The sequence below is a fragment of the Cetorhinus maximus genome, chromosome 1, assembly GCF_964194155.1.
Source record: "Cetorhinus maximus chromosome 1, sCetMax3.hap1.1, whole genome shotgun sequence".
In the NCBI taxonomy this organism is placed as follows: Eukaryota; Metazoa; Chordata; class Chondrichthyes; order Lamniformes; family Cetorhinidae; genus Cetorhinus; species Cetorhinus maximus.
In genome coordinates, this window is record NC_135879.1 from 192,688,946 (window position 1) to 192,712,897 (window position 23,952).

At 40.7% G+C, this 23,952-nt stretch overlaps 1 protein-coding gene and 1 long non-coding RNA gene across 2 annotated transcripts in view; one reads left to right on the forward strand and one right to left on the reverse strand.

Moving 5' to 3' along the window:
- The window catches only part of celf4 (CUGBP, Elav-like family member 4), a 1,291,869-nt gene that overhangs the window by 1,167,496 nt on the left and 100,421 nt on the right, over positions 1-23,952 (reverse strand). The gene's annotated exons all lie outside the window — the stretch shown is intronic.
- The window catches only part of LOC144686358 (uncharacterized), a 79,610-nt gene continuing 72,564 nt past the window's right edge, over positions 16,907-23,952 (forward strand). Inside the window, exon 1 of the long non-coding RNA XR_013577911.1 lies at positions 16,907-17,010. This is a non-coding gene — a long non-coding RNA (uncharacterized LOC144686358). The remainder of the gene's footprint in view (positions 17,011-23,952) is intronic.

Consider the following 23,952-nt stretch of genomic DNA (forward strand, 5'->3'; position numbering starts at 1 on the left):
CATTCATTTGAATCATTTGGGATATTAGGCACATTGTATACCTGGATTTCTGATGTGCACTACTGGAGGCAGTGCTACTACTGCAAGTCAGAATATTACCCTGATTATTATGTTTAGTTTCAGTAAACAGTCTGACTTAAAAGTAAAGGTTATGCTGAAATGACTGGCTACCTGCAGCAGGCCAGACAAGACATGGCATCACACATGCTCCCAGAGACACCCGTAATCTGGGCATAAAATAATTACGTGACTTAAAAACTGTGGAATTTTAGACATGTGAGCTACATATGTAACCAAAATACACTTAAGACTCTTTGATCTTTTATGGACATCATCAAAACTCTGAGCAAATCTCTGCCCACAAAAATAGTTATGCCACTTGACTCTCAAAATGAGAATGATAGTATCCTCCAATTGCTCAGAAGGTTTCTTAACATTGCAGCCAGATCTTCAGGTGCAGGAGGAAAGAAAGCTATTCTTTTGATGTTTGACTGCAATCCTTTTGTGTGTTCTCATTAAATGTATCCTCACTGAGATCTGTAGTATCTGTTTCTTTAAATGTGCCTTTAAGGCAAAGTCAGATTAAATATTGGAAAGCTCTCCCAATTGCTAGTTCTGGTGTGCATGAATGATGGTTAAATGAGTTGCAACTTAAAGGACCATTGTTCAGTGCTTTCCTTGGGCAGTGATTGTTTCTGTTGATTTCCACCCATTTTAAATTCAGGTATTTTTCAATGAGTTTTCAAGGTTACTTGGGCAAAACTTGGCAATTTCAAAATGGGCACAATAATAGCCGCATTTTGAATCCAGCTTCCAGGTTGCACCCACTGAGGAAACTCTAGGCCTATGACTTTGACGACTAGAGGAACTGAGCTTACCTGACAAATCCTCAAATGAGAGACTCAGCCCCTCTAAGTCAATAAAATTGATAGGATCCCCAGTAAATATTATATTCACTAATTGATCAATTGTGGTTCTGCACACAAAGAGTCAAGATCAACAATTGTCTTCAGGAGACAAAAACAGAGATACCCTTTACCACTACTGGTGGGATGGTGTAATTCAAGTATGACAAATTTACATAAGCATCGTGTATCATAAAAGACAGAGTAACCTGTAAAGTAGAAAGCTTACTGGAAGTGGGCACAGACAGTTTTTTTAATGTATTATAGATATATTATATTTTTAGAGAGTCTTCACAAAAATGCTGTTTGACAAACTTATTGTTTTATTTGTTTGTTTACAGGCACATGACAAAATGACTTCAATTGCTGTGAGATGGATCATTGCATCAGTTGTACTTGCTGTCTTTCTGAAGAAAGTAACACATGACTCATCTGCATCATCTCCCCTACCCATCCTCCCCAAAGAAACAAAGGTTTGTCAAATGTATTTTCGAAAAGCATTTTTGACAAATTAGATATGAAGAAAGCTTGTCACTCAAGTTACAAAAGGAGCATGACCATTACTAACAAGGATATTGAAAGAAAACTGAAATACTGCAGCACATGCTACTCTGCCTGTTTAGACTCTCTTGCATATAAATGTTAGTCAATATATTTTTTTCATCTAATTGTATTCTGCGGCTTCTTCACCTCATTCTGTTTGACAATGTGCACCTTCCTAAGTATGGTGAAGAGGTGCAGCCCAAAACCCAGATGGCTCATGGAACACAGTCAATATCATACATGTGGGAACACAAATAATGCACTACGGTAACCTCAACACAAGATCCGCTCTCCCTATTGCACAATTCGGTTAATCAACTGCCTAGTGGGAAGCTAAGCCCCTCAGATGAGGAACACTCCAGGTTTGATGCTAGATCTAAGTTAGCTCATTTCAGTCAGGGGACAGTGGCATGCTACAATTAGCCTCAGTGCCCATGGGGACCAGCTTGCTACTCCTGATTGCTATTAAGTGGCCCATGCTGAAAAGTGCACTTAATGTGGATGTCAGGTGAGGACAGAAGTGATTTCGGCCTGCCAACACTCACTGCCATGACTAATAAATGAAGAATTGCATGATACCAGAGGGCAGTTAGTGGCCCTGATATTGTACCACAGCACAGAACAGCACCTTCAGGAAAAGGTAGAAAAGGGAAGAAAAATGTGGAATAAGGCACGATGTCCCCCATTACATGATGGTGAATACATTGCAATGCATTGTAAAAAAGAAGCTTTTGTTGCTTAAATCAAAAGGGTTGCCCCCATTGTCATTCCTGCCACGTGATACTAAGCACCTGACACTGACCCCAGGGACTCAGCAAGTTTTGATGTAAATTTAAATTTTCAGCTAAAAAATTATGCATATGCTAAGCAATAAGTTTCAAGTTGAGCTATGTGTTAGTCACGGCAGTGAGTGTCAGTAGGCTGAAATCACTTCTGTCCACACCTGACATTCAGTTAACTGCACTTTCCAGTTTAGGTTAATGACTGGGAACAGCAAGCTAGATCTCAGGAGGACTGAGGCATGTTGTAGCATGCCAACTGTCCCCTGACTGAAATGAGCTAGCATAGACTAAGTGCCGATCATGGGGTGCTCTTCATCTGTTGGGCCTAGTTCCTCACTAGGCAGCTGCAATAAGAAGAGCAGATCTTCTGTTGAGATTACAGTATTGCATCATTTATAATCCCACATCTAACACAATCTATAGGTGTTCAAGATGTCTTTAAAATCTGTGTGAGCTTTCCATTTATGGTTTATGTGATTACTAGAAATTCTTGATTGTGTTACAGCCTTTGTAACATATTCCAAGCTGGTTATTATTGCATTACAGTACACTTCAGATTCAGAAATAAAAATTGTAAACCAAGCATGAATCATATGACATCATTATCCATGTATCCCTAGTCAAATAGAAATCAATGAGAGTCGGGGTAAAGCTTCCCACTAGCTGGAGTCATACCTGTCACAAAAAGATCATTGTTTGTTTGAAGGCAATTGTTTCAGGTGTTGCTCAGGGCATTGCCTTTCATCCAACAACCTTCAGCTTAATAAAAAAATCACTCCATCGCAAGGTCACAAGTGGACAGTTTGCTGAAGTTAGCATAGCATTCTCTTTCATTGGCAATTCCTTGAACAATGGAGCAGTCCATGCTTGCATGTTATCTATGTCTCACAACATGTAGGCGTCAGTTATGAAGTGACAAAGTTTATGCCACACAAGGGCCAGGCAATGATCACCTCCAGCAAGAGGGAACCTACAATCGCTTTCAACGAAATTACCATTGCCAAATCTCCCACCATCAACATCTTGAGAATCACATTTGCCAGAACTGGACCAGTCACATTAATGCCATGGCTAGTAGAGCAGGTTGGAGGCTGGGCAGTCTGTGGCGACTGGCTCACTTGCTGACTCCCCAGAGTCTTTCCACCACCTACAAAGCATAAGTCAGGAATGTGATGGAATATTTTCGACTGGCCTGGATTGGTGCAGCTGCAGCAAAAACTTGAGAAGTTTGGCATCATGCAGGATAAATCAGTCTGCTTGATCGGCACCCCATCCACTACCGTAAATATTCACTCCCTCCACCATTGACTGCATTGTGTACTATATACAGGATGCATTGCACCAACTTGGCAAAACTCTGAAGCCCTTGAATTCCATCACTTCAAGGACAGCAATGTAGCACCGCTCCTTCGAAGTTGCTGGCAAAAATTATGGAAACCTCTACCTAACAATATTTTGGGAGCATCTTCACCACACAGACTGCAATGGTTTGAGAAGAACCTTCTCCCCCTTCTCAAAAGCAACCAGAGATGGGTGATAAATGACATCCTTGCCAGTGATGCCCATAGCCTGAAGAATGATTTTTAAAAATATATCACTTCAGTTAGGGTGATCCAACACTTTAATAGCAGGCTGCTTGCCATTCTTGCCGCATCAAGTCCCATTCACTGTTAATCTCTTTGATCACATTCCCTGGTGCCACAACCTCAATTACATGTTTTATAGTATGTGTTATATAATATTAAAATTCTATTAGATTATATGAACTTTTTATAGTAATCTTAGTTTAAAATTTAAAATAAAATCAGAAATTGTACAATTTAATTAATCTGAGGGTTCAGCCAGTATTTACCATGGTTTATAGCATCAAGTGAACAGCTATGCATGTTACAATCTTTAATCCTTTGTACACACATTCTACAACAATATTCTTACCACACCAGCTTCCCTATATTATTACAAACATACTTTATGTTTATATGTTTTATTGCACTTTAAAGTAGCTTACACTCCCAAATAGTTCTTGTGTCTGAACTTTTATCTGTGATGTAAGCGGAATCCAAAATAGAGGGCAAAACAGTTCTTTCGTAACTGGGGGAGTTACAAGACACCCTCTGTTTTATGGTAAATGCTGGACATATTTTTGTTCCCCTTTTTATATATAATCACATGTTTAATTAGCATACAGGAGATTATGGTTGCCATAAGATGTGACAGCGAGATTTATTCACAACCTGATCCTCCCCTGAGTAAGAACTCTGCACTGTTGTGGGTTTGCCACCTAGCAACCTGAGTGAGGCCTGCCAAAATGCATCACCCTCATGACCAGTGAATGAGGCGATAAAGCAGTCCTGGGACTAACACTCACAAGCATCTGGTCACAAAACAGGCAACTTAATCACAAAGCTCCTTCAGTCGTTCATTTAATTTATTATAGATTTCTATCGAGGGTCTATAGAGAAGGATACAGCTTCTTCAGATACAACACTTTTCCTTTTAATACAGGAAACAGAATGGCAGAATTAGAGGCCTTCTGACATAAGTAGCACAGTCAGTACTTTCAGCTCTTCAATACCATTAGTGACCCATATCTGAAGAGTATTGACATATCTGTTTTGACAGCAAAAACTACTAACCCTTCCCCCATGTGCTCTAACATGGGATCACGATAGAGAAAATAGCACAGCAGCATTTTTATCCTCCAGCAGAATAGATTCTCAATTTCTGAGCTGTGAAACTAGTGCAGTATTTGACAGAACAAATCCATTATTAAAAGTGTCTCCTTATCACAGAGCCGGTCAAAGATACAATGTCTGCATTTCTTTCTTTCTTTTCAGTCTAACATCATTTCTGCAGAACAGCTGTAAAACAAAGAATTAAGTTAGTATGGCCTGAAGCACATCACACTCCTAAGGGAAATTTGTGTTGCTACAGCATAACAATTTACTAAGAGAAATGCAATGCACTGCTCTGTGATTTTAATACAGTTAGTTTTCTTAATTCAAAACTGCAACTGTTATAGCAGGAAATGCTCTCATTTAGTGTAGCTTGCTGAGACAAAATTAGGGAAATTGAAATGTCTCCAATATAGCTTCTACTTCATGTAAAATGAACACAGCAGGTTCCACCCCCCCTACAATCCCCCTCCCCCCAAGATTTTTCTCATTGCTTTCTCTACAGAATGTTCAGGTATGAACCCATAGGTCCATCATCTAAATAGTCTTATCCAAATGTGATATTATAAGCTGGGCAATTTGACTATGGATGGCATCACAATCAAGCTTGATTCTATTACTTGATATCCACACTTATGCACTTCCAGCAGATTTTGCTTGATAATGATTAGAAACAGGAAGCCTTGCCAGTTTTTGCATCCCTAACTCAGAGGTGTTAATTCCAGTCATAACATTCTTAATGCTGCTAAGCTTATTATCTGACAGCAATCCTTCTTTTATCTGTAGCCTCAACCTGTGTTTCTCTGTTGCAGACTTTCTTATCTCTCTATTTTATCAATGCAACTGTGGTCAGCATATGCCTGAATTTTCTCTTCTTGTTCCTTCTAAGCTGCACGCAAGCCATCTTCCATGGTCTTCCAAGATTCATTTCACCATCATCTACTTAACTATTCTTTCCCAATGCCTCAAAACAATCTTCCATTTCTGCGATGACCTGTAATTGTTAAAACCCATCCTTGATTGTTTCTTCGCAATTTATTTTGTCCTCTACTCTTTTCAACCTAAGTCGTGTCCTGCACTGAACCTGGGCTTTCATTGATAATTTTAAATTATTGTAACATTTGCTTGCCTTTCTCCTTTTTGTACTAGTTTCTATGGTGTGTTTGGCTCCAATTTTAAATTAAAATTTAAATTGCTTAACATAACAGCATTCTCTTGGAAACTTCAATTAAGGAGCGCTAGTGGGCAGCAAGCCAGTGTTTGTGAATGTTGTGCCCATCAAGCTGAAGGATGTCAGTATTGAGGAATGGACCATCCTTCCATTTTGCACCTGGTGTCAGCATCGAGCACTGCCAAGTTAGAGAAAAATAAAAATTCCATCCACATTCGCACCATCCCAAATGCAGCCTAAGGATGTGATGGTCTCACGTATTGTGGTCTTGTTAAGGCTTTCCACTCACTTGCAACTGGATTGTGAATGCTCAAACTCATTTTACTTGGGAGCCTTACAACTGGTGGATATTATCACCTGATAAGCTTAGAACCTTCATTTGATAAGCTTCATTTGAACCTAAGTTTCAGAAACCAAAAGATTCTGTTCTAATTCCCTTCACCACCCAGTCCCTCCAGAAGATATCTCAATAACATTAACTCAGTTTTCCGAAAGATTGCATACAATGGGCTGTATTTTCTGGAAATATGGTAATGGTGTACACCACTATCATGATGCAGAAATTCCTGGAAATTGTGGTGTGGTGCAAGTAAGGGCATGTAATGGGATAGGCTGATGAAGCTGGTTAGAGCAGAATCTCATCAAAATAATTCATATAACTCTGTCTAGATCAATGGCAGTTGTGAATTTCTTATTGATTTACTTCTGACGGGGTGAAGCAGAGGGTGATGGCTGGTTATCAAAGGTATATACATTGTTTTGCCTAGGGTCTCAGTGGGGGCCATGTAAAGGTTCAGAAAATTATGGAGAGGTGTAAGTATTAAATGATGGTGGCAGGTAACAGAATGGTGCTGGTGAGCTCAGGATCAGTAAAGCTATTGCTCAGTGGGTTGCCTATATCTGAAGATGGGCTTGATTTTAGAATAAGCTTAAAGTTTGAAGTTGTCTTGATCCTTGAGGGTACCATTTTTACTGACTTATTCTATGAAAGTGAATCACTTCTCAACTGATGTTCAAACTTTACCAAAATGAAAGTCACTTTGTTTTGAAACAGATTACTGTACTAGCTTCCCATTGGGCAGACTGAGCATATGGACCTGATGTTCACAGGAAGGCAGGAAAGGTGTGGATGAGGCTGAAAATGGCCAAAGAACATGGTAAGGCCAGGAATGTAAAGGTCCTGCCGCTCATTTACTTTTTTACAACTGTTTTCCACCCGGCAGTTGGCTAAAATGGAGATTGGCGGTTGGGAGGGAACATCAGCAACTTGAGGTCCCAGCTCGAGACCCTCAGGAAAAGTGTCTCTGACAATCAGGAAGAGGGGGAGAGACCATGATCAGGAGGACTTGTGGAGATCGGCAATCAGGGCTGGAGGTGGGGTGAGGAGGTTGCCAATTGGCACTGTGGGGAGATCGAAAACTCCATGAGGGATCTGAGGGGCGTTCCTGCTCCTCCAGGCCCATGAGGACTGCTGAAAGCTGGGAGCTCTGATCTCGCTGCCCTGTGAAGTGCGAGAAGCATCAGTTAATTTTAAATTGGTTACAAATTGCACCTTAGTGACCAATTCAAATAGGTAATTTAAGTGTCCCGTCATGATGCCCTGATGTCCATCAACATGACACATGCAGCAGTTTGGGGTTACTTTCCTGGATTTCATTTTTTAGCCACTGCTCCGACTCTCTACTGTCTGTTATAAGGGATGAGGTTTAATTCCAAAGTCTATAAGTCAATTTTAAATTGGTGCTGAAAGGTGGAAATGCAGATATCTATTTTGCATGTACTTGCACATAGTTAAGCCCTATTCAAAACAAGTCACCTGTATAAAATATCAAAATTCTATTATACCAGTCCCCATTCTGTAAGAGATTTATTGTGTTATGTTTTTTTTTGTAGGCTACCATAGCCTGGCTTGTAAAATATGACCGACTTTAATTAACTATGCAAGCATGCACCATTGTCATCAGTCAATTGGGTGAAATCAATACTCTATTTATACTTAGCTATTTAAACTTAATTTATATTAATCAACTTAGGTAAAGGTGATTTAAAAAAAAAACATGTAGATGGGAAAGCATGCAATTTGTCTAGCCCTTTTACTTTTATGAAAATGCAACCTTTTCTGTTCTGTGAATGGTCTCAGCACCATGGATGTATATTGAACATTGACTGTGATCCTTCTGACTCACCATTCTGTTACCTATGGTCTGCTCAAAAGAGTTTTTAGCAAATTTCGTCATAAATCCCACAGTGGAAGATCAAGGAGTATGAAGGCCTAAAGTTTGACATTTGAAGCCCCATCCTTAGAGAGTCAAAGCCATTGTGCCATCCAAAGAAACAAAGCCCAGCCAAGCTAACTATGTATGATCTACACAGACATGGATTTTATTTATTGTGGTCACAATGTGACTGATGATAACATTGAAGATCCTAAATCGTACAGTTTGTGACACTGCTAAAATAACCTCTCATCATATAGACATTGGAACTGGATCAATTTTAAATCTGGTGTCTTACTCTCGGCCAAGCCTCCCACAATCAGATTGGTATGAATATTGACATTGAATTCTCAGTGACATCATTTTATTCGATTAGTAACTGTCCTGGTTTTCTGAGATTCAAAGATACCTTGGAAAGTGGTTATTGAGCCTTGGTGTACAGCATTGTAATCGTCGGGAGTTAAACATTGCAAGCAAACATTTATTAACGATTGTATCGCACACTTTACAATTTAGTATTCTGTTTCTACAAAGAAATAATTTGATTAAAGAATTTATCATAGGTTTGAGTCCCAATTATGCTCAATATCATGAAATGCTTTAGTAGCAACTTAATAGGAATTTTGCCTCACTCATTGTATGTTAATATTGAATACTTACTGCCTCTGGTGGAAATGCAGAGATATTAATCCAAGGTCACACAGCAATTAAATTAAACAGTACTTGCTGAATAAACTTATTTTTTTAAATACATTTTTGTTTCATTGGTCCATCGATTGCCAGTAAATAGAGATTATACAATGGTCAACTTTCTGATGACTTTTGATTTTGAAATAATGTAATTCCATTGCTGACCAACACAAAGTATCAGGGTGTGTTAGCATATTATGAATTCACCATTTATTAAATAGCTATGCAAAGCAGTAAGCTTTATTCTGATGAGAAGTGCACATTTTACATTCTCCTACTTGTTTGAGGCATTTTTATAAATATTACTGAGGAACTAGAGCAAAATGCTATGTGCAGGACATGATCAAGGTTGAAAATGCAAGGTGAGGTGAATCAGGAAGTAGTGATTAACGGGGGTGATTTTGAGTTTCAAATAGTTGTAAAGAGATTGCAGGAAGAAGAAAAGACTACAGGAGTTTCATAGATTTTAAGGCAATGAGAAGGAATGAACTGAAATAGAAAACTATGCATCTTGACACATTAGATACATCAGATAGAATGAAGAATTGAACAGGAAAGCACCTGTTGCCAGGTGATGCAGTGGGTTCTAACACAGTCTTTTTACCTTTTGCAACCTTGATTTGAATCAGGCCATGATGGAATGAAAATCTTCTCTCTCCCTAAAGGCAGCAAAGGTGTTAAATAAAGAGGTTTGGACAGCCTCAATCTAGAGTGGTGTGATGGTTAGCTTTTGGGTTTTACAACCAAGGAGTTCCTGGTTTTCAATCCCTTATCAGCAAAAGTTTTCCAGCAATAGACTCGCCATAATTGAGCCCAAATATACCTAGCTAAATGGGTACTGGCATTGCTGTAAAATCAATGGGAGAACTGCATGAAGATTCATAATCTTGCATAGGCAATGCACACTCCTGAACTCATGCCTCCGAAAGAGAGACAGATACTCCTACTAGGGCCAGACAAAGATGGCTGCAGGAAACATTAACCCAATTGGTACTGTACACACATTGAGTAGTCTAGGGGAGAAGCAAAGGAATGGCTTATATACGATGAAGGTAAAAAAAAACACATTGGTGCTTTTCAGGAAGATTAGAGCTGAGGTGATTTATTGGTCTATCATGTTCACATAGTGTATCACTTGTAGTACTTAATTTTGACACTAGGTCCTCCATTCCACAGAACTGACAGTCTTTGGTAGATAGGGCAATAAAATGTAGAAATTATCAAATGGATAATTTATGCAAAATAATCTGTTGAGCTCAAGATATCCAGTATGTTATAATACGTCATTGTTAAGGATTCTTAGTAAGTTGTTGAGTGATGATGCAAATTGTTTTATTTTGCATGTGAATTTGGTGCTTGTCAAGGTGAAGAATGCTCATGCTAATGATTGCAACAATTTTAATTTCAGGTACCCGATATCTGCATAAAGCACTTCCACTGATGAGCATGGTTGGATGCACAGTAAAGCTTCTTATCACCACATGGACTGTAGCTGTTCAAGAAGGCAGCTCACCACCACCTCAAGGGCAATTAGGGATGGGCAATAAATGTTGGCCCAGCCAGCGAAGCCCACATCCCATGAATGAATTAAAAAAAAAACTTTACCTCAACAATACGAATATAGGGAACAGGAGCAGATGAAGGCCATTCGGCACCTCAAGCCTGCTCTGCCATTCAACAAGATCATGGCTGATCTTCTTATGTTTCAAATTCCACGTTCCCATAAACCCCTGATAACCTTTGATTGTCTTGCCTAACAAGGATCTATCTACCTCTGCTTTAAAACTATTCAATGACCCTGCCCTCACCACTTTCTGAGGCAGAGTTCCAAAGTCGCACAACCTTCTGAGAGAACTCTATCCTAAAAAGGCAACCCCTAATTTTAAAACAGTGCCCCCTAGTTCTGTACTCACCCACCAGGGGAAACAACCTTTCACACCCCCAATCTCAATACTGTTCAGGATCTTATATACTTCAATCAAATCACTCCTCACTCTTCTAAACTTCAGTGGAAACAAGCCCAGTCTGCCTAAACCTTCCTCATAAGACAACCTGCTCATTCCAAGTATCAATATAGTAAACCTCCTCTAAACCGCCTCCAATGCACTTACATCCTTCCTTAAATAAGGAGACCAAAACTGCACATAGCATTTGAGATGTGATCTTATCAATGCCCTGTATAACTGAAGAATAACACTTTTTAAAAATTCATTCATGGGATGTGAGCATTGTTGTCATTCAGAGGGCACATTGCTCTTGTTCAGAGGGCATTTTAAGAGCCAACCACATTGCTGTGGGTCTGGAGTTATATGTAGGCCAGCAACTAAAGGATATTAGTGAACCAGATGGGTTTTTACAACAATTTCATGGTTATCATCAGACTTTTAATACCAGATTTTTACTGAATTCAAATTTCACCATCTGCCATGGTGGGATTCAAACCTGGGTCCCCAGAGGATTACCCTGGGTCTCTACAATACCAGTCCAGTGACAATACCACTACACCACCACCTCTCCTTACTTTTATGTTCAATTCCTCTCATAATAAAGGATAATATCCCATTAGCTTCCTTAATTACTTGTTGTACCTGCATACGAACTTTTTGTGACTCATGCACTAAAACACCTAGATCCCTCTGCACCTCTGAATTCTGCAGTCATTCTCCATTTAAGTAATACTCTGCTTCTTTTATTCTTCCTGCCAAAGTGAACAACTTTGAATTTCCTACATCATACTCCATCTGCCAGATTTTTACCCACTCATTCAACCTATCCATATTTGTCTGCAACCTCCTTATGTCCTCTTCACAACATACTTTCCTACCTATCTTTGTGTCATCTGCACATTTAGCTACCATGCCTTCACTCCCCTCATCTAATACTCAGTTTCTCGGGCAAGCATCTCCTACTGCGTGTGTGTGATATATTTCCTTTTGCCACTCAAGTGATGGCGTGGCTTTTATGAGTGACGTTGCTCAATAATGGTCAGTTTGTGCTATGGATTGATAGTCTCTCGTGAGTGGATTGAGGCTGCTAAACCCTACTTCACATGTACTCTTGCACTCAGCAAATGGTGGGGATTGTTATTCCAGTCTGGCGGGTGGGAGAAAACACAACAGTGTTTAACTTGCTGTATCTCCTGATCCCTCGATATATTTATTCCCAATGAACCACAGTAAAAACAACCCAGCAAACGGTTTATATGGTTGAAGATGCAAAACTTAAAGGTTTTGCACTTTATCTAATGTCACCTTGTAGGTCACTGCTGAAGTAAAATAAGAAGTCAACTTTTACTGTGTCAACCTTTAATATGCCAACATTTGAGACACAGCTGGGAACAGAAACACACTCTACAACCTACATGCTTTTGTTTTTCTTGTTATTTTTTATTTATTTGTTATTGACTTTAAGATTAATTATTTTTCAAGGAAAAAATGTTTGAATTCTGCTGTCCCAAACATGATGAACATTCATTATAAATAATATTCCTCCTACAACATAAAAAAGACCTGCGAAGTGAAATATAAAATCTTATTCTCCATGCTAGAACAGCTGTAACCCTCATTGAGACTAGTAAAATCAGGACACAATGGTAAATGTTGAATCCTCCGCAAGTTATTATTTTAACATAAACTATGCCTCTTGTAAGAACAAAACTAAACTTCAGCCAGACTAATGCTTGCGAGGAACATGAGTTCTTGAATGACAATTAAAGGGAGTGGAGTGGAAAAAGAATAGAATCACAATCATATACATAAGCGATGTATCACTCAACATGATAACTTTGGGTTCCTCACATCATATCTGGGTCTGTTGCAGATTAATTACTAGATATTGGTTTTCATGATTCGTATACAACACCATGATCATTGCATCATTATGTAACCATCAGGATGGTAGCAGGTGAACCAGCAGTATCTTGGTCTTTTATTGTTTAGCAATACCTATGATATTCCTCTGATTTGCAAAAAGGTAGCACTTGGATCACTTGACAAGAAGGGAAAATTTTAAATGGGCTCTCCCAAGCTCCCTCTATAGCTTTGCTGGAATTCCTGGGGAAAATTTGTAGAGCGCGATTTTTAGCTACTTAATGTAATTTCTCCAGGGTACCTCCAATATTGCTGAAAAAAGAGAGATGTCAAAGCTTTTCATTTTGCATTCATCAGGACACTTCGCAAGAATACCAATATAAGGAGAAAACAACAATTTATACTCTAAATGAAGAGAGTGTTCATTGGTTGGCAAGTGGACTCTGATTGGTAAAGGCATTGCCATGGAGAATGCACCGGTGATGTTGACCCAGAGTTAACTGGCAAGCATTGATTGACATTTAAACCAGGCAGCTTGACCCTAATTGGTCAAGGCATTGCCCTGAGGAATGAATCAGGGAATGATTGTCACTTATTTTGTTTCATGGAAATAGGTGCAATGTGTGTATTAATATATGTAGCCCTGTGTATTAATATATGTAGATTCCAGTACAGGCAAATGCGTCACACTGCGAGCCCAACTGACAATCTTAAATTGGTTACCAGCGTAATTCTGAGCATACCGAGCATCATTTAGCAAATGTTGTCCAATCGTGGAATCACATCTTATGTTAGACACTGTTTTGAATTTTGCAAGCACAGGCTGATTGGGCACAGTCTGTACCTTGCCCCTTGCAAACAGCGGCTGGGACATGCCGTTTGATACGATCCGCCAGTCTTTCGGATGTACGGCCTACATATGTAGCATCACACTGGCGCTGATTTTCATATATCAGATTACTCATTTGTGTGATAGGCAGAACATCTTTTTGGCTTGATGGCAGCATCCTGTTAATGGCAAATACCACTTGTGTTGCTACTGCATAGTAGCAGTGTGAAACAGCTAGCTTCACCTTTTGCTCAAATTTTTGAGATATCTTACCCTTCCAGGGTAATCTGAGGTGGACTGGGCACTTTTCAGGGCCAAAAGTGATGGCCTTAGGCCCATTCATGATATACAAACGCATGATATACAACGCAAAATGATCTGATCAGGGTAGCCATTATCCTGCAGGATGCCTTTGATGCGACCCATTTCAGCATCAAGCTTGCATGGTGAGAAAATGGCTTGGGTCCTATTTATAAGTTTGCTGATAAGACCAATCTTATATCATGTGGAACTGTAAGAATCCCAGTTCGTATATTGGCTAATGAAGATAGGCTTGCAGTAGACCGTAGTAGGTTTCTCAACCAGTACGTCAAGGAAGGGAAGTTCATTTGACTGCTCCGTTTCAAAAGGTGAATTTGAGCGCAGGATGGAGTCCATTTAGATATGTAAGGAAATTATTACATGTAGCTGCAGATTTAAATATAGCAAATGTATCATCCACATATCAGAAAAATGTGAGGGGTAGAAGGTGAGCTGTCATTCCATCGAAGACATGCTTCTTATGGAATCCAACAAAGATGTTTGTGAGAGCCGGGCCTAGAGGGGATCTCAGGGCAACACCATCTATTTGGGCATACATGGTGTCATTAAAACTGAGCTCACCTGCGCGAGTTGCCACGTTCATAAGTTCAATGAATACTGATTCACGCAATGGTGACGGGTCTAGATCGCCATGATATAGTGCTGCAGCGCAAATATCTATGGCTTCCTTAAGTGAAACATTGGTGAATAGGCTAGCAATGTTAAATGAGCACATGGACACAGCATTGCTATCAATATGCAAGTCCTGGTTGAGAAATCTGCCGGGGGTTCTCTATCACGGTCTACAGCAAGTCTACTTTCACTGGTCAATATATGTGTTGGGATTCTTACAGTTCCACATGCTATAAGATTGGTCTTAGCGGCAACCTTGTAAATAGGGCCTGAGCCATTTGCTCATTATGAAAGCTTGATGCTGAAATAGGGCACATCAAAGACATCCTGAGGACAATGGCTACCTTAATCAGATCATTTCACTCTGTATATCAAGCAATCTCATGAACAGGCCCAAGGCCATCACTTTCAGCCATGTAAAGTGCCCAGTCTACCTCAGATTACCCTGGAAGGACAAGGTATCTCAAAAATTTGAGCAACAGGTGAAGGTAGCTGTTTCAGTTTGCGACTATGCAGCAGTGACGTGAATGGTATTTGCCACCAACAGGATGCTGCCGTCAAGTCAAAAACACGTCCTGCCTATCACACAAATGAGTAATGTGGCAAGCAAATTTCAGTGCCAGTGTGATGCTAGGTATGTAGGTCGTACATCCCAGAGATTAGCAGATTGTATCAAACATCATGTCCCAGCCGCTGTTCGCAACGGGCAAGGTACAGACCGTACCCAACCAGCCCATGCTTGAAAAACTCAAAACACAGCGTCCAACATTAGATTTCACGATTGGACAGCATTTGCTAAATAGTCCTCAGTGTGCTAAGATTTACACTGACAACCAGTTTAAGATTGTCAGTTGAGCTCGCAGTGTGACGCATTTTTGCGTGTACTGGAAACTACACAGGGCCCTGTTCTTTGAAGATAGAAAGAACAAGTACATGAATTGTGCCTGTTTCAGCTAAACAAGTGACAGCCATTCCCTGACTCGTTCTTTAGGGCAATGCCTTGACCAATCAAAAGAAGGAAAGGGTATCAAGTTATGTGAGAAAAAAAGGCCTGCCTACTAACTGTTTAGGAACATGAATGATGTTGCTCTGGTACTCTAGTGAGGAAAGGGACTTACTTAGGCTTTGCTGTCAGTGCAAATTCTTCATTTGAGCCTGTAACTGAAGGAAGAAGAACAAGGTAGCCTTCTCTTTAACACCAACATAAAGAACAATGGTGTTTTTTGGAAGATAAACGCCAACTCTGACTGATTTCAGTTAGTTCTGGGTTCTAATTTCTATGTATTTCTATATAAACCTTTGATTGTAGGAGAAATTCAAGACTGCCATCTTTTAATGTTAATCAATAAATTTCAGCACCTTAATATTAAGAGTGCATGAGCGCTTCCCACAGTGGTTTGGTAATTGTGCACTTGCTTGGTGTGATAACCAACTGTACAGATTAACAAGGTCCCAGGTTTAATCCACTGTCTACCTATCATTAGCTGCCCTCAGCTGGAGCAGCACTGGTAAGGAAAACCATCAGCCTATGTTCCCACTCCTAACTGCTTTCAGTGACCTCTGGTGCAAAGTGCATGCATGTGTGGGCACCAAGAAAGCCACTGAATCAATGCTGGCACAATGCTTGGCTCAGTCATATAACCTAATGATGCTTAATTGCTGGGTTTATACATAAAGTATGGCCAGTTAAGTGAGATACTGAAGGATAGTCATCTGCAGAGTGAGCAAGCAGCTCAAAGGATGGAAAGGAAAAAAAAAAGTTCATGAATGCAAGCCAAAATATTAATTTGTGTAGAATTCTTAATAGAGCTATCTATTCTTTCTTAACAATTGTACAGCTAATTATTGCTTTCTGTGCGAAATTCGAGTAGAAATCTATTATTACCACAGCCAAAATTAAAAAATGAAGTGGTCCGTTATGCTTGCTTTTTTCTGATAAATTATTTTGGCAGACTTTGATAAATATCTCCTTTGAATTCTGCATCCAGTTTGATAAAGGACTCTTCTCCATGTTTTACCACTCTTGCTTCCACATGAAAAGGTCAAACCTTAATTAAACAGCATTAAGTTCCATTTGAGATCTAATGGGAAGCTTGCATCTAAGGAGACTTGCATTGGAATCAGATAAGAGATAGAGGCAAAAAAACAAAATGTCAAAAGGACCTAGCAATTATTTTTAAAATGCATTCTCTAGCCATGGACAAATGATTAAGAATTATTGCAAATCCTCTATAAAAGCAAGGAGATGTGTGCATGATTGAATGTTCCCTTCAAAGATCCTGTCATCACATTTACATACTACATGCTGCTGACTAATTGAACCCTTTTGTAATTCTATTCCTTCGATGCAGCTGCTCTCAAACCCACTTGAAGTCATGGGCCTCTAGCCTTTCATTAACTGATGAAGGGAAAACAGCAAACACATGGACGGCTTAGGCAAGCATTATGGAGACTCGGGTGAGTACGAGAGAAACAGACGAAAGTCCAATAGCTTCTGGAACTCTAAAATGATCAAATAGTAGCACACCAGGTGTGGCCTTTAATGGACAAAGCCCTATTTCATTAGCAATGGGAATCACAGTTCAGCAGCTGCTGAAGCTAATTACCTGTCATGCACAAAATCACCTAAGTGATAAGCTGCCACAATTTCTGTAGATTCAGCGCTGGCTGGCAAACCATTACTGTATGTACTGTTTGGTCAGACTTAGAAAGGAAAAGAAAGCTTTTGAAGCTCAGTTAAAGTCATCACTGTGGTACCTGCTGTCAATCAGATTAATTCATGTTCCAATGTGTTGGGACCTTAAGACCATAAGACGTAGGAGCAGAAGTAGGCCATTCGGCCCATTGCTCTGCCATTCAATGAGATTGCGGCTGATCTGATAATCCTCAACTCCACTTTCCTGCATTTTCCCTATAACCCGTGATTCCTTTACTGATTAAAAATCTGTCTATCTTAGCCTTGAATATACTTAACGACCCAGCCTCTACAGCCCTCTGCGGTAAAGAATTCCACAGATTGACTACCCTCTGAGAGAAGAAATTCCTCCTCATCTCTGTTTTAAATGGGTGCTCCCTTACTCTGGGATTATGTCCTCTGGTTCTAGACTCTCCAACAAGGGGAAACAATCTTTCAGCATCTATCCTGTTAAGCCCCCTGAGAATCTTATATGTTTCCATAAGGTCGCCTCTCATTCTTCTAAACTCCAATGAGTACCGACTCAAGGCCCAACCGACTCAACCTCTCTTCATAAGAAAATCCCTCCATACCTGGAGTCAACCTAGTGAACCTTCTCTGGACTGCCTCCAATGCCAATATATCTTTCCTTAGATAAGGAGGCCAAAACTGTTCACAGTATTATAGGTGTAGTCTAACTAGTGCCTTGTATAGTTTTAGCAAGACTTCCTTATTTTTATACTCCATCCCCTTTGAAATAAAGGCCTACATTCAAATTTGTCTTCTCTATTACCTGCTGAACTTGTATGCTAGCTTTTTGGGATTCATGCAGGAGGACCTCCAAATCCCTCTTAAAATAGAATTTGTACCTCGCAACAATTGACTAAACTAAACTGTATTACTATGAAAGATATTGATGATCAATTTGTATGAACTCTGCATTCCGCATATATAAACTCTCCTTCTTAGGTTCAAAGTCATTTCCCAGAAAATGTCATGCATTGACACGTGCCATAATCAACACCTTCAAAGTCCCTGGTCCTAAACATTGCATCTTGTACAGAAAGATTTATTTTCAACTTTGGGCTGGGTCTGGTAAAATGTTTGTCTATTGCTTCCTACTGGCAGTACTTTGTTTTTGAAAACCAGTATGGTATTAATATGTGTTTTGCAATTTGTTGCACAGATAATTAATACCACAACTACATTTACAAAATATAGACTTAAATCATATGTGTCCTCTCAAAACACTAAAATTTATGGGCTCGATTTTCATTCTAGAGTTGGGTAGCAGGAGTCCAGAAATTTCCTGGTCAAGGGGCGAGGTGGGCTGGTTAAACTGGCTGCCTCGATGCCCTGGCACTTAGTACCAGTTGTAATAAAAAGAGTAAAACAAAAAACAACCCTCAAGCCCTCACCCTCACACCTTCTTAGCCCTCCACACACTCCCCATGCCCCAGCCATGCCAATTTATGCCCCTCTGCCCACCCCCATTGGCCCCATACCCTCCATGCCAACCTATGCCCCTCCACCCAAACTCAATATCCACTCATACTGTCCATGCCAACCACTTCCCCTCCACCCCAACTCTCATCGTCCCTCATACCCTCCATGCCAACCCATGGCAGTTCCATGCCCGTTCACCCAGTTTACACTCTGTACAGACCAATGAATGCTATAAAAACAGTGGCATGTGTGGAAAAGCTGTAAAAACGGTCATTCATTCCTAACTTTCTTTATAAAAAAACTGCTTTTGCTACAGCCCTATAAAAGTGTCAATCATCCAGACCTTGAATGTATCAATAGCAGAAACAGAAAAGTATTTGACACCACTTTATCTTGTGTAAATAAACATTGTGCAATGACCAAATAAATCCAAAAGAAAGAGCTGTCAATCAAGCAATGTTTTCCCATGGGCGCAGCTATTTCAACAAACTAATGGATGTCTGGGCTCTCTGACAATAATGCATAATGCGGCTTAGCATAAAGAGTTACTGGCCAATCTCAGAAAGAGCGGTCATAATTAAGATTGAAGGAAAGCTTTTTGAGCTGGTTGTCATACAAGTTTTTGCCCAACACAAGATCACAGTGAGCAGGATAAAAGCGTTTTATGGTGAAATAAAATGGTGACTTCCTACAGAGGTCCCCAGGATCACAGATGCCAGTCTTCAGCAAATTCGATTCACTTCACGTGATCTAAACATGGACAAAGGAACTGAACTCAAGAAGTGAGGTGAGAGTGACTGCCCTTGACATCAAGGCAGCATTTGACCGAGTGTGCCATCAAGGAGTCCTAACAAAAATGGAGTCAATAGGAATTACGGGGAAAAATTCCCACTGGTTGGAGTCATACCTAGCACAAAGGAAGATGGTTGTGGTTGTTGGAGGTCAATCAATTCAGTCCCAGGACATCACTGCAGGAGTTCCTCAGGGTAGTGTCCTAGGCCCAGCCATCTTCAGCTGCTTCATAAATGATCATCCTTCCCTTATAAGGTCAGAAGTGGGAATGTTCACTGATGATTGCACAATGTTCAACACCATCCGCAATTCCTCAGATACTGAAGCAGTCTGTTCCCATATACAGCAAGATCTGGACAACATTCAAGCTTGGGTTGATAAATGGAAAGTAACATTCACGCGAAACAAGTGCCAGGCAATCACCATCTCCAACAGGAGAGAACCCAACCTTCTCCCCTTGATGTTCAATGGCATTACCATCACTAAATCCCCCACTATCAACATCCTGAGGTTACCATTGACCAGAAACTGAACTGGACTAGCCACATAAATTCTATGGCTACAAGAGCAGGTCAGAGGCTGGAAATTCTGTGGTGAGTAACTCACCTCCTGACTCCCCAAAACATATCTATAAGGCAGAAGTCAGGAGTGTACTGGATTACTCTCCACTTGCTTAGATGAATGCAGCTCTAAAAACACTCGAGAATCTCGACACTATCCAGGACAAAGCAGCCCGCTTGATTGGCCTCCCTTCCACAAACATCCACTCCCTCCACCACCGATGCACAGTGACGACAGTGTGTGCCATCTACAAGATACAGCTCACCAATGTTCCTTCAACAGCACCTTCCAAACCCGTGACCTCTACCACCTAGAAGGACAAGGGCAGCAGACACTTGGGAACACACCACCTGCAAGTTCCCTCCAAACCATTTACCATCCTGACTTGGAAATATATCGCCGTTCCTTCACTGTCGCTGGGTCAAAATCATGAAACTCACTCCCTAACAGCACTGTGGGTGTACCTACACCACATGGACTGCAGTGGTTCAAGAAGGCGGCTCACCGCCAACACCTCAAGGACAATTAGGGATGGGCAATAAATGCTGGCCTAGCCAGCGATGCCCACATCCCATGAAAGAATAAAAAAAAATCCTGAAGTGTTACGATTGAGTTAAATCGACTGATGTGGTAATTGCAATGGTGACTTAAAAGCTAAAATTGGTGAAGGAACATGAGGAATGTACGTTGGTCAATATGGCTGTCAATTGAGAAATGAAAAAGGAGCGAAACTGATACAATTTTGTCAAGACAATGATCTGATGGTGGCAAACACCTTTGTTAAGCAACCAAAATGAAGACTGTTGACTTGGAGAAATCCAGGCGATGTATATAGAAGTCAAATAGACTATGTGACTTGAAAAACAGTATAAAGAACATTCACACATATTCCGGCACTGATATAAATTCAGGTCATCGTCTCCTTTGATGGAATTATCCCAGATTTGCACAAAGTGCGGTAGTGGGCGGGAAAAAAAGGATGTTTTACCCGCCGGTTGCAATGGTGGGTTTTCGCACCATATTGTCCCATTTCTGCCTCATTAATTATGCAGCTACAGACAGGGAACATGCCATCACACTGGTGGGCAGCCTCCGATTTGCCTGCCACGCTGTTACCTTGGCGCTTCCTCACTGCAGCCGCACGTGCACTTCTCAATGCTTGCAGCCCAGGAGGGCTCCGGTGGAGACATAGTCCCAAAAGCCAAGAAGGTTGCAGCCTCTGATTCAGTGACACGTCCCTGGGACACCTTCTCAATATTGTGAAGGCCGCTGCGATATCCTCTACCCCTGCTCTGGCTGCAGAAGGCCCGTCAGTCTCACCACTTCGGCTTGGGAGGTAGAGGTTGTCAGTGCCAATGCTGCACACAAGATATCAGCCATCCAGCACAAAAAATGGATGAATGATCTCATCCGCGCCACCAGGGTAAGGCAACCATCTTACCACTCTCAGCTCTCACACTCACAAGTCCATCACACATTCATTGGCATCTCAATCACTGCCAGCTCAAGGGTCATCACTCTCACCACCCACTCTCCCACATACACCTTCACATTTCCATCTGGCCTCATCTCCTCTGGACACTGCCCCCTCAGCCCACATCATCGTGAGGCCACTTGCACAGGTGTGCCCACACATACGCCCTGGGATACCCCCTTTCACCAGAGCAGTCCTCACCCTGCAGCCTCTTCACTTGCCTGAGGCCACTTTTGCCCTTCCCCAAGCAAGCCCTAGTGTGCAGCCATTGAAAATTCACCCCCAATTTACAGCTGATCTGGTAGGCAGAGACCTACCCCAGAGCCCCCTTAAAAGTGATGTGGTGCTGCCTGCGAAGCCTGGCGCTGATGACTGTGAGTGTTGCCCGAAGCAAAGTAGGGAAACAAACCTCAAAGTCCTGAGCGAAGTGCAGCTCATCCAGTACACATCGTTTATGTACAGTTGTGAAACGTGTCGGTGTGCAATCACACTGACGTGCCCGGATGATCCAGCGTGGGGGGTGGGTGGGGGATGGGGTGATGATTTCGGCAACCAGGGCTCATAATGAGATGCTAAGATGTTGAAATTAGGTTCCCAACTTGCGATGGTCTTTGACGAGTGGAGCAGATGATCGCAAACTGGTTTCACAATGGCATGAAACTGATTTTTGGCCTTCTTGCCATATTGTGTCCCATCTCCCCCACCCACCATGACACCTAACGCCAACGGGGCTGGAAGATTCTGGTCCTTGTGGCAAATATTAAGTTGAAACTAAAAATACCAAAAAAGAAAAACATGTGCGACCATTTAGACCTTAAACATGCTAAAGGATGAGAACCATCAGAGAGGCATTCACTCTTAAAGTAAAAAAGCAAGTCTCAGGATTGAGGAATTTGATCAAACAGAGGTCTCAGAACAAGAAAAAGAAAGCAAATGGAAAAACATGAAAACGAGTATACAACATCCTGCGAAGGAAATATTACCAAAAAGAGACAAGGAGTAGATGACAGATAAGTTACTAGCAATGATGATAGAAAGAGAAAAGAAAAGAAACACACCGGAGTATGGTGAAATTGAAGAGAAAGTAAAGAATGCATGTAAGCAGGCTAAAGGGAACTGGTATAATGAGGTACGCGATGAAGTATTGGTGCTGGAAAGAAATCACAAAATGGGAGTTATGCACCACGAGGTGAAATCTTTGACAGATAGAAAGAAAGGGATAACAACAGATAGTGGGTGCATAAAAGACAAGGATGGTTAAATATTGCTTAAAAGGGATGCAGAAGCAAAAATGTGGGCAGAATATATAAGTGAGTTGTACGATGATCCAAACCAAGGGAGTCCTCAAGATACAGAGGCAAACGATGGACCAAACATCATGATATCAGAGGTAAAGAATGCTTGGAAATTAATGAGTACAGGAAATGCTCCAGGCATAGATGTAGTAACGGCAGAGCATCTAAAATCTCTTGGAGAAACAGAATTAGAAATAACAACAGAAATTTTTGATCAAATATATACCAAAGGATACATTCCAAGTGACTTGAAACACTCATTATTTGTGAAGTTACCTAAGAAACCTAAAGCAATGAAGCGAAATGATTTTAGAACTATAAGCTTAATGAGTCATCTCATTAAAGTAATCCTGAAAATCATAATAGAAAGAAATAACACAGCTGAAGCAGAAATTGATGGAACGTAGTCTAGATTTAGACCTGGAGTAAGAATAAGAGAGGGCATATTTAACCTACAAACAATCTGCGATAAATGTCTAGAAGTAAATAAGAACATTTACATATACTGCATTGACAATGGAAAAGCATTCAATCATATTTAAGAAAGGATATACTGGCATTGGAGGCAGTTTAAGAGAGATTCATTAGGCCGATACCTGGGATGAAGGGGTTGACTTATCAAGAACGGCTAAACAGATTAGGGCTTCATTCATTAGAGTTTAGAAGAATTATGAGGGGGCTTGACAGGGTAGATATAGAGACGATATTTTCACTCTTGGAGGAATCTTGAACTAGGGGGCATAGTTACAGAGTAACATTTAAAACTGAGATGTGAAGGAATTTCTTCTCTCAGAGGGTAGTGAATGTCTGGAATTTTCTATCCCAGAGAGTTGTGGAGGCTAGATCACTGAAAATGTTTAAAGAGGCGGTAGATAGATTTTTGAAATATTGGGGAGTTGAGGGCTATATGAGGAGATGGCACAAAGGAAGAGTTGAGACCTGGGCTGAGCCATGATCTTATTGAATGGCAGGTTTGAGAGGCCTAATGGCCTACCACTGCTCCAATTTCTTCTGTTCTTATCACCAAAAGTTAATGTGATTCTGAAAAATGACACTGATAGTAAAGATGTGAGATATTGGGACCAAAGGGAAAGCATCAGGCTAGAAAATGTACAACAGAAGACAGCAGCCCACTGTGTACTTTTATTTTATTCGTT